This window comes from Carettochelys insculpta, chromosome 9 (genome assembly GCF_033958435.1).
Source record: "Carettochelys insculpta isolate YL-2023 chromosome 9, ASM3395843v1, whole genome shotgun sequence".
In the NCBI taxonomy this organism is placed as follows: Eukaryota; Metazoa; Chordata; order Testudines; family Carettochelyidae; genus Carettochelys; species Carettochelys insculpta.
In genome coordinates, this window is record NC_134145.1 from 2,182,517 (window position 1) to 2,192,007 (window position 9,491).

Genomic DNA, 9,491 nt, shown 5'->3' on the forward strand with positions numbered 1-9,491 from the left:
GAGCCAGGCCGGTTTTGTTAGCTGCCACTGACCCAGAAGAGCAATTCTTTGAGTTATGGCCCCAGCGCTTGGGCGCCAGGCACCTGAGCTGCGAATCGTCGGCAGGCAGCCTCGGTTGGCCTGTGGGGGCTGTAGGGCCCTGCATGGTCCCAGCTGTGGTATGAGCCAGTCTCCCCATTTCTCTCCAAGGCTGCGTGCTCTGCCCCCCAGCTGCTCTTTACCTGTCACTCTTGGGGGTGCAGCAGGGAGTTAGGGCGGCACAGGCTGCGCCTGGCTCTGCCTGGGGGTCTCCCCCGCCAAGGCGGGGATTAGGCAGAGCTGGTCTCTGCCCTTGCTCCCCTTCTGTGAGCGACAAACGTCAGCACCTCCCGCAGTGCCGGCCGGTTTCTGACACAGCAGCATGTGCTGCTCTTTGCCCCTGGAACGCGACGCAGAGCAGCTCCCGGAGAAGGCGCCCATCCCAGGGGCCAGCCCTGCCACCTCAGCCCCAGTGTCCCCGGGCGCCCATCCCAGGGGCCAGCCCTGCCACCTCAGCCCCAGTGTCCCCGGGCGCCCATCCCAGGGGCCAGCCCTGCCACCTCAGCCCCAGTGTCCCCGGGCGCCCATCCCAGGGGCCAGCCCTGCCACCTCAGCCCCAGTGTCCCCGGGCGCCCATCCCAGGGGCCAGCCCTGCCACCTCAGCCCCAGTGTCCCCGGGCGCCCATCCCAGGGGCCAGCCCTGCCACCTCAGCCCCAGTGTCCCCCGGCGCCCATCCCAGGGGCCAGCCCTGCCACCTCAGCCCCAGTGTCCCCGGGCGCCCATCCCAGGGGCCAGCCCTGCCACCTCAGCCCCAGTGTCCCCGGGCGCCCATCCCAGGGGCCAGCCCTGCCACCTCAGCCCCAGTGTCCCCGGGCGCCCATCCCAGGGGCCAGCCCTGCCACCTCAGCCCCAGGCAGGCAGTGTCCCCGGGCGTTCACGGCTGCGAGGCTGAGGAGGAGACGTCCCAGGGGGCCGGGGTCCCCTCGTAGCCATACAGACGACTGAACTGCCTCTGGCTGTCACAGGACGACGGGCTCTCTGCCGTGGGCCGGCACTACTGCGTGGCACCCTCTTCTCCCATCCTCTGCGGCACCCGCTCTGCCAAGCTGCTCCCTCTGGTAAGGGGCCTTCTCCTCCCTCCCCAGCCCAGGGCGTATTCACACGGCCTCCAGGGGCCCATGGTGCGTGAGCTGCTCGGCTGAGCTCCGCAGCGCCTGAGGAGGGCGCAGCGTGTTCCAGGCCTTGGGGGAGGGCAGAGTTATGGCCAAAGTTTCAGGGAGCAGCGGCTGCGCCGGTGCTGGGGGAGAGCTTGGGGTGCACGCTCCAGTGGGGCCAGGGTGTGTAGACGAGGGCGAGGCAGGGCACGGGTGCCCCGTCTCTTTAAGTGGCACATTTGGGGAGCTGACAGCAGCCCTGGGAGCTCCCGCCCACCTCCCAGAGCCACCCGCACAGACCTGCTCTCCTCGAGCCGCAGCCCAACTCCATGGAGGGGGGAGCACAGGTTGGGAGGGGGAACAGTCCAACTCCAGCTCCCCCCACAGGCTGCACAGCAAACAGGAGCCAGGCTCCAGCTCCTGAGCAGCTCCATGGGGCCGGAAGGGGGGCAGGAGCAGCAGGGCTGCGGATGGCCGGGGGGAAGCGAACCCCAGCTTCAGAGGCGTCACCTGGCTGGTCCCAGTGCCCCCCTGCAGCTCAGGCCATCTGCCGTCTCCTGATGCTTCCTGGCTGCCTCTAAGCCTCACGGGCTGAGGGCAGGTCAGGTGGGTGATGGGAACACTATGGTGCCCTCTCGAATGCCACACCCTGGGTGGGGACGCAGGCAGCCTTGCCCATGGGCTGCATAGACGTCATAGGGCCGGCCTTTGGCTTGACTACAGCAGGCGCAAAGGGATCGGGCCATGAGCCCCTTCACGCAGCAGGTTGTTATCAGACCCAGGACCTCAGTCAACACCTGCCGGTCACTCCTTGGCCACTTGGCTTCACGCGCACACGACGCCGTCCTCCAGGCTGCACCTGTGGTGCCTACGAGCCAGGCAGCTCTGTAGTCGCCACAAAGCGCCAGGTCACAGTCCCGGCGGGGCTGAAGCGGTCGTCTGGAGGCAAGACCGGAGCAGGCTCGGGCAGGAGTCCTCTCCTCAGACCAGCTCCAGAGACAGCCAGCACTACTGACGCCTCCCTGTTGGCAGGGGCGTGCACGTGGGCAAGCGTACAGCACAGGGCAGCTGTGCCCGGCAGTGGCCCTGAGCGCACCATTTACTAGAGGTCCTGGCACTCCTCAGACCCAACCCAACGTGCTCAGCTAGTGCCGCGGTGGCGACCAATGTTATCGGCTATAAATGAGCAAGGGAGCCCATGCGCTCTCGCCGTGCACAGAGGCAGCCGCCCTCCGCGCGTGGTGCAGCAAACATCACTGAGCCGTGGGTTACACACTGCCGCATGGGCTGCCCATGGAGGCACAGTCCTGTGACTGGCAAGGGAGAGTGTGAAGTGTGACTCCAGGCTCAGCGATGGCGGCGCTCAGTGGAGAAGGCCGGCCCGGGACCTTTTCACCTCACCTGTGACCACGGCATCCTTGGGGCTTCTTCACAGCGGCCCTCTCAACATCATGGAACGGTCACCTGGGGTGCACTCTCCCGCCGGTTCCTTTGCTACCACAGGCTCTGCAGACACTCTCACACCCCCGATCACGTCCAGCTGGCTGAGGCAGTTGTGGGTCGGGCCTGCTGAAGTGCTGCACGCAGCCATTGCTGAACCCTACCTCGTGGGCAGAACCCTGCCTAGTACCCATGGGGCCAATGGGGATAGCTGAGCCTCGTTTTGTGGCTCTGGATGCAGAAGTGGAAACAAATTGGGTATCTAGGCCCCTGCAGCTTTGTGGGTAGCTGCATAATGCGCGTGTGTAGCTACGTCCACAGAAGTCAGCGGCTCTGATACCTGCGGCTCATTTTTGTGATGGAGATGTCAATAAAAATGCAGCCATGCAGGGCTCTGTTTGTGGGACCGTCTCATGTACAGGAAGACCACTGACTCCAGGCCTGGCCTGGTGCAACACACAGCCTGGTGTTGGGCTGGGCATTGGACACGCACATCCCAAGAGGTGCATTCTGTCCGCCACCGAAGCAGGAGAGATTTCAAGAGAAGCTGTCACTGAACTAACTGGAAGCATTTCTCCACGGGGGATGAGGAATGCAGTTTGTTTCCAGGCTGCTGGAATTGCCGACAGCCGGGAGTGTCTTACTTGTCCTTAGGTCTTTGGAAATAAGGCGGCTTTTTATAAATATATTAGAAACAAGAGGAAAACCAGGGACAGGGTAGGGCCGTAGCTCAGTGAGGAGGGAGAAACAGTAACAGGGAACCTGGAAACGGCGGAGATGCTTTATGACTTCTTTGTTTCGGTCTTCACTGGGAAGTCTGATGAAGGAATGCCAAACACAGTGAATGCTAGTGGGAAAGGGGTAGGGTTAGAAGTTGAAATAAAAAAAGAACAAGTTAAAAATCACTTAGGAAAATTAGATGTCTGCAAATCACCAGGGCCTGATGAAATGCACCCTAGAATACTCGAGGAACTGATAGAGGAGGTGTCTGAGCCTTTATCTATCATCTTTGGAAAAATCATGGGAGACAGGAGAGATTCCAGAAGACTGGAAAAGGCAAATATAGTGCCCATCTTTAAAAAAGGGAATAATAACAACCCAGGAAACTACAGGCCAGTCAGCTTAACTTCAGTGCCAGGAAAGTGCCAGCATCTGAAGAAGTGAGTTAACTCACGAAAGCTCACGCTCTAAACTTTTCTGTTAGTCTATAAGGTGCCACAGGACCCTTCGTTGCTGCTACAGATCCAGACTAACACGGCTAACCCTCTGATAGGAAAGATAATGGAGCAGGTAATTAAAGAAATCATCTGCAAGCACTTGGAAGGTGGTAAGGTAATAGGAAGCAGCCAGCATGGGTTTGTAAAGAACAAATCTTGTCAAACTAATCTGATAGCTTTCTTTGATAGGATAATGAGCCTTGTGGATAAGGGAGAAGCGGTAGATGTGGTCTACCTAGACTTTAGTAAAGCACTTGATACGATCTCTCATGATATTCTTATCAAAAAAACTAGGCAAATACAATTTAGATGAGGCTACTATAAGGTGGGTGCATAACTGGCTGGATAACCGTACCCAGAGAGTAGTTATTAATGGTTCTCAATCCTGCTGGAAAAGTGTAACAAGTGGGGTTCCGCAGGGGTCTGTGTTAGGACCGGTTCTGTTCAACGTCTTCATCAATGATTTAGATATTGGCATAGAAAGTACGCCTATTAAGTTTGCAGATGATACCAAGCTGGGAGGGGTTGCAACTGCTTTGGAGGACAGGGTCAGAATTCAAAACGATCTGGATAAATTGGAGAAATGGTCTGAGGTAAACAGGATGAAGTTTAATAAGGACAAATGCCAAGTGCTCCACTTGGGAAGGAACAATCAGTTTCACACATACAGAATGGGGAGAGACTGTCTAGGAATGAGTACAGCAGAAAGGGATCTAGGGGTTATAGTGGACCACAAGCTAAAGATGAGTCAACAGTGTGATGCTGTTGCGAAAAAAGCAAACACGATTCTAGGATGCACTAACAGGTGTGTTGTGAACAAGACACGAGAAGTCATTCTTCTGCTCTACTCTGCGCTGGTTAGGCCTCAGCTGGAGTATTGTGTCCAGTTCTGGGCACCGCAGTTCAAGAAAGATATGGAGAAACTAGAGAGGGTCCAGAAAAGAGCGACAAGAATTATTAAAGATCTAGAGAATGTGACCTATGAAGAAAGGTTGAAAGAACTGGGCTTGTTCAGTTTGGAAAAGAGAAGATTGAGGGGGCACATGATAGCGGTTTTCGGGTATCTAAAAGGGTGTCATAAGGAGAAAACTTGTTCTTCTTGGCCTCTGAGGATAGAACAAGAGGCAATGGGCTTAAACTGCAGCAAGGGAGGTTTGGGTCAGACATTAGGAAAAAGTTCCTAACTGTCAAGGTGGTCAAACAGTGGAATAAATTGCCAAGGGAGGTTGTGGAATCTCCATCGCTGGAGCTATTTAAGAACAGGTTAGGTAAATGTCTATCGGGGTGGTTTAGACAGTACTTGGTCCTGCCATTGGGATGGGGGGGGGGCTGGACTCGATGGCCTCTCGAGGTCCCTTCCAGTCCTAGTGTTCTATGATTCCAGTCACCCCTGTGGCTGCAGTTACCAGCAGGCCACACTCCCAGCCCTGCAGTGGCTAACCAAACACCCGTCGCTCCCATTTCACACTGAGCTTTTCGAAGGAGATTCTCAACTCTTTTCCACCAGTGGTGATGTTTGCACCTTAGCAGGACCTCAACCTTTCATTGCACTCGCTAGCTCCTTGTGTGCTGCTGGCCAGATGCGCTGTGACCCAGCGTTCTGCCAAGCTGGGCTTTCTGCGCACTCACCAAGGTAGCAGGTCATGAGCTTTTGTGGGTAAGACCCAGTTCCTTGGACAATTGAAATCGGACGAAGCTCATGACCTAATAAATTGGTGAGTCTCCTGGGAGCTACAGAACTGCTTATTGTTCATGACGCTACCGCCTAGCACAGTGACCGCTCTGAGACCATTTCTGATAGCTGTGCCAGCCAGACATGTCAGGGATCAGGTGCACTTCCAGGGTGCGCACCGTACACTCCCGGCTAGAAAGCAAATGCCTCACTATGCACCCACCCCAGACATATAGCCAGGAGTGTCTCAAGTCGCCCGCTTACGCCTGTTTCCCGCCCCCCCACCTGCCTTCGAAGAGGAGAAAGAACACGTTCCCTGGGCTTCTGGGGGCCTGGGCTTTTTAGTGGTAAAGGGCGTTAAGACACCTGACCTAGCTGTTTCCGTAACAGAATGAGCAAGAGGGCTTGCCACGGCTGTGCAGAGCCAGCTGAACTGGAGCCGAGGTGGTCTTGCCCTTGTTACCCGCCCTCCCCTCGCACTCACACCCTGGAAGGGATAAAAGGGAAAGCAGCGTCAGCTGCATCCTGGGGAGCCGTGCCAGCTTGGAGCGCCTTGCCTGCCTGCGTGAGCCGTCACACTAAGGCGCACTCGGCTGCTTCCCCAGCCTCACACCCACCCGCTGCTTGTTAATCTGCCACCCCCTGGGTTACACACAGGGCCCTCACTCAAAGGGGAGACGGTTACTTACCTGTAACTGGGCGTCTTCAAGCTTTGGGGGCCCGCTCTGTTCACTACAGCCTGCCCTCCTCCCGCTCTGCAGTGGGACTAGGGTGCTAGGGCAGAGCTGCAGCATTGTGCCCACCCACTGCCAGGCAGGGCGCGTGTGGCTCATGGGCACAGCGTACAGGGCAGGGCCACACGGCCTGAAAACCGCCAGCGACAATACGTGACCTCGACTGATGTGCTGAGCTCTGCTCTGGGCCCTGGCACAGGAACATGGTGGACATGATGGCTGGGGTGGGGGTCACAGTCCCTGCCTTAGCTCTGCGTGTCCCTTCTCGTTCCTAGCCATCGGCCTCCAGCCACGCCTTTTCCTGGGGGTGGCTGGCGAGGGCCCCCCCGCCCCGAGTGCACGCACTCACGCACGCGCACACACTTGTGACCTTCAACCCCAGTCAGGTGCGGGGAGGGAAGGGAAGTGCAGAGCTGAAATGGCCCCAAAGGGGCTGGGGTGAAGCTCTGTTGATTGGCATTGACCCAGCAGTGATAGGAGCACTTACCTGCCAGGCTGTCCAGGGGCTCGCTCCCCGCCCCAGAGAGCTGCAGAGAGGGAGGAGCCGGGGCTTCACAGTGCTTGTGGCAGGTGCGGAAGCAGCCCGGAGCCAGGCACCATGGTGCACCGGCTGCAGGGAGGCCGCTTGTACGGTCACCACAGCGCAGGGACACCTCCTCCAGCAGGCCCAAGCGGCAGGTCCCCCCCTTGCGCCACAGGCTCGCTGTCTTACCCAGGCGCCGTACCAGAGCGAATGGAGGCTGCCTTCCTCCTGCCGGCTTTGCCTGGAGGGCCGGGCTCTGTGGGCGCCTGCCTGGCCTGCCTCGTAGCCCAGAAGTAATGGAATGCTCAGCCTAGCCAGACCTGGTCTCTATTCCACGCCTGCCTCTCCGGCTCCTGGAGGCAGTGCTGGGAGGCAGCTGGACTCACCTGCTCTTCGCCCCCTCCCTGGGCATTGGCCCTGCCCGGCCACTGGCCCTCAGCGTGCTGCATGAAACGTCACCTGCTCCCGGAGCGCAAGTCACCCCTGCGCCAGTCAGTCCCTGCATGGAGGCCCTGGGCGTTCAGTCCATGCTTGGCGCACAGGGAAATACGGACTCTGCTCCTCTGGGGTGGAGCTGGGGGCGATGGGCAGGGTTCCCCTAGTGCTGTGGGCCCAGCAGCTGGGGGGGGGGGGGGGGGGCTGGCAAAGCCAGCAGGAGAGCCCCCCAAAGACCATCCCAGCAGCACCCTTGCCATGGTTCTAGGCTGCAGGAGGGTGGGGAGCGAACTGCTGACTGTGCTGTGTGGTGCTGTTGGCAGGGGGCACGCGTGTGCGCGCGCGCGCGCACACACACACACACAGAGCGAGCTCTGAGCGGTGCCTCCTGCTCATGAGCGGCTCTGACGCGGGAGTCTCCGATCCCACGTGTCACTGCTGACGTGTGCTGACCCTGGTGCCAGGGCTGGCTCCGGGCTGGTGTGTACGGTGCAGCTCGTCTATAACCACAGACCCAGGCGCACTGGCTGGGTCACGAGCCACCAGCCCGAAGGGTTAGTTACCATGGGAAGGCCACCCGGCAGGATGAGGCCTACGGCAGGATAGCGGCCGCCTGCCAGTGGGCTGGGCCTGTGGCGCTGTGTGACATCATGGGGTGCTGCCTGTCTTGTCACCCTGTGTTCTCTCCTGGCTGGTCAAGTGCTGCTGATTTACCCCACATGTGTATTGGCCCAGACACACAGTCCCAGCCTGAGCAGATAAGATGACTGTTTCCAGGGAGAGAGACATGATCGGCGGGGACCGCTAGCAGGCCTGGGAGTGGAGTGAGTCTCAGTTGGGTAGGATGAGCACAGCAGACTGGGAGCAGGAAAGTGGGGTTCGGGGCCCTGGAGCCCTACCCCTGAAAAGGAATAGGACTGCCTTCCCTAGCTCCTGTGCTATGCTGTGTCTCTGAGAAGCAGTAAAACATTCTACTCTACTGGCTGGCTGAGAGTCGCATCTGGCTGTGGATGGGGGTGCAGGGCTGGGGCTCCCCGATGCACCATCACGGTGGTGGCAGAAGTGGGATGCACTGCACCGTGCATGGCGTCCAGCCGCGAGTGACGGGGTGCAGTAGAAGGAGCCCTACAAGAGCAGAACAGCGATTTTTGGGGACCGTGGGATGCTGCAGCTTCAGCCGGTGAGGTGGCACCTGGGGAATGGCGAGGAGCTGGCTCACACCTCACTCCGGAAGGCAGACCGGCTGGGGCTGTGCCAGGCGAGGGCCTGACCGTGGAGAAGGTGCCCAAGGCTGGGCTGACTGCCTGGCTGGAAGAGACTCCCACCCAGCAGGGAGCAGCTGGACACCCCGTGAGCATCTCAGCCCCTCAGGCAGAAGGTGGGGGCAGGACTCTGCCAGACCGACGCGGTGCCCCCCACCCCCACCCCAGGCCGCGTTCCACCAGCAGTGGATCGTCCTGGCCGGCGTCCCCGTCGGCAGAGCTGTGGTGGCTGGAACGCGCAATGTGGTTAAGGGAATTGGAGGCCATAGGAATGAGCGGCAGGACTGGGCGACGATGGACGCATGTGAGGCCCAGGGTGGAGCTGAGAAGCCGAGTGGCCGCAGCTGCGATGGGTGGGGGGGGGCCAGGGACTGCCAGTCCCTTTGAGAGGGTCCGTGCTGGCCCAGTGTAAGGACCTGGGGGACCTGGGTGGGTTTCTCACCTCCTTTGAGCGAACTTGCGAGGTGCACCAGGTCCCCCAGCTGAATGACTCCTGCGACTGGACCAGAAGGCCGCAGCAGTGCTCAGCCAGCTGGAGGGGCTGCAGGCCAGGGACTACGAATGGGTCGAACAGGCTCTGCTGCATGAGTTCGGGCGGACCCCCCCCCAAAACGCACAGGAAGACATTCCAGGAGGTGCAGAAGGGGCTGGAGACCTATGCAGACCTGCCTCCCGCCTGCCGCATTACTGCCGCAAGTGGGTGTTCGGGACGGGGGCCCACACCACAGAGGACCTGGTTAAGTTGAAGGCCCGGGAACGGTTCTGTGGTGCATCTGCCCGACCCGAGGCCGTGGCTCTAGGAGTGGAAGCTGGAGGACCCACACGACGTGGGGAAGCTGGCTGATGTGTTCACTGACAGCTGGGCCGGGTGTGAAAGGGAATCCTGGAGCGTCGGGTTCTTGTCTGTGCAGCTGAGGAAATCACCTATGGGGCGAGCCCAGGAAACAGGGCAGCCATCCGCGCCCCCTCCGGAGGGCCAGCCAGGGCCTGGCCGGAGCAGCCGGCCCGAGGGGACCCACAGAACCTGACCTGCCA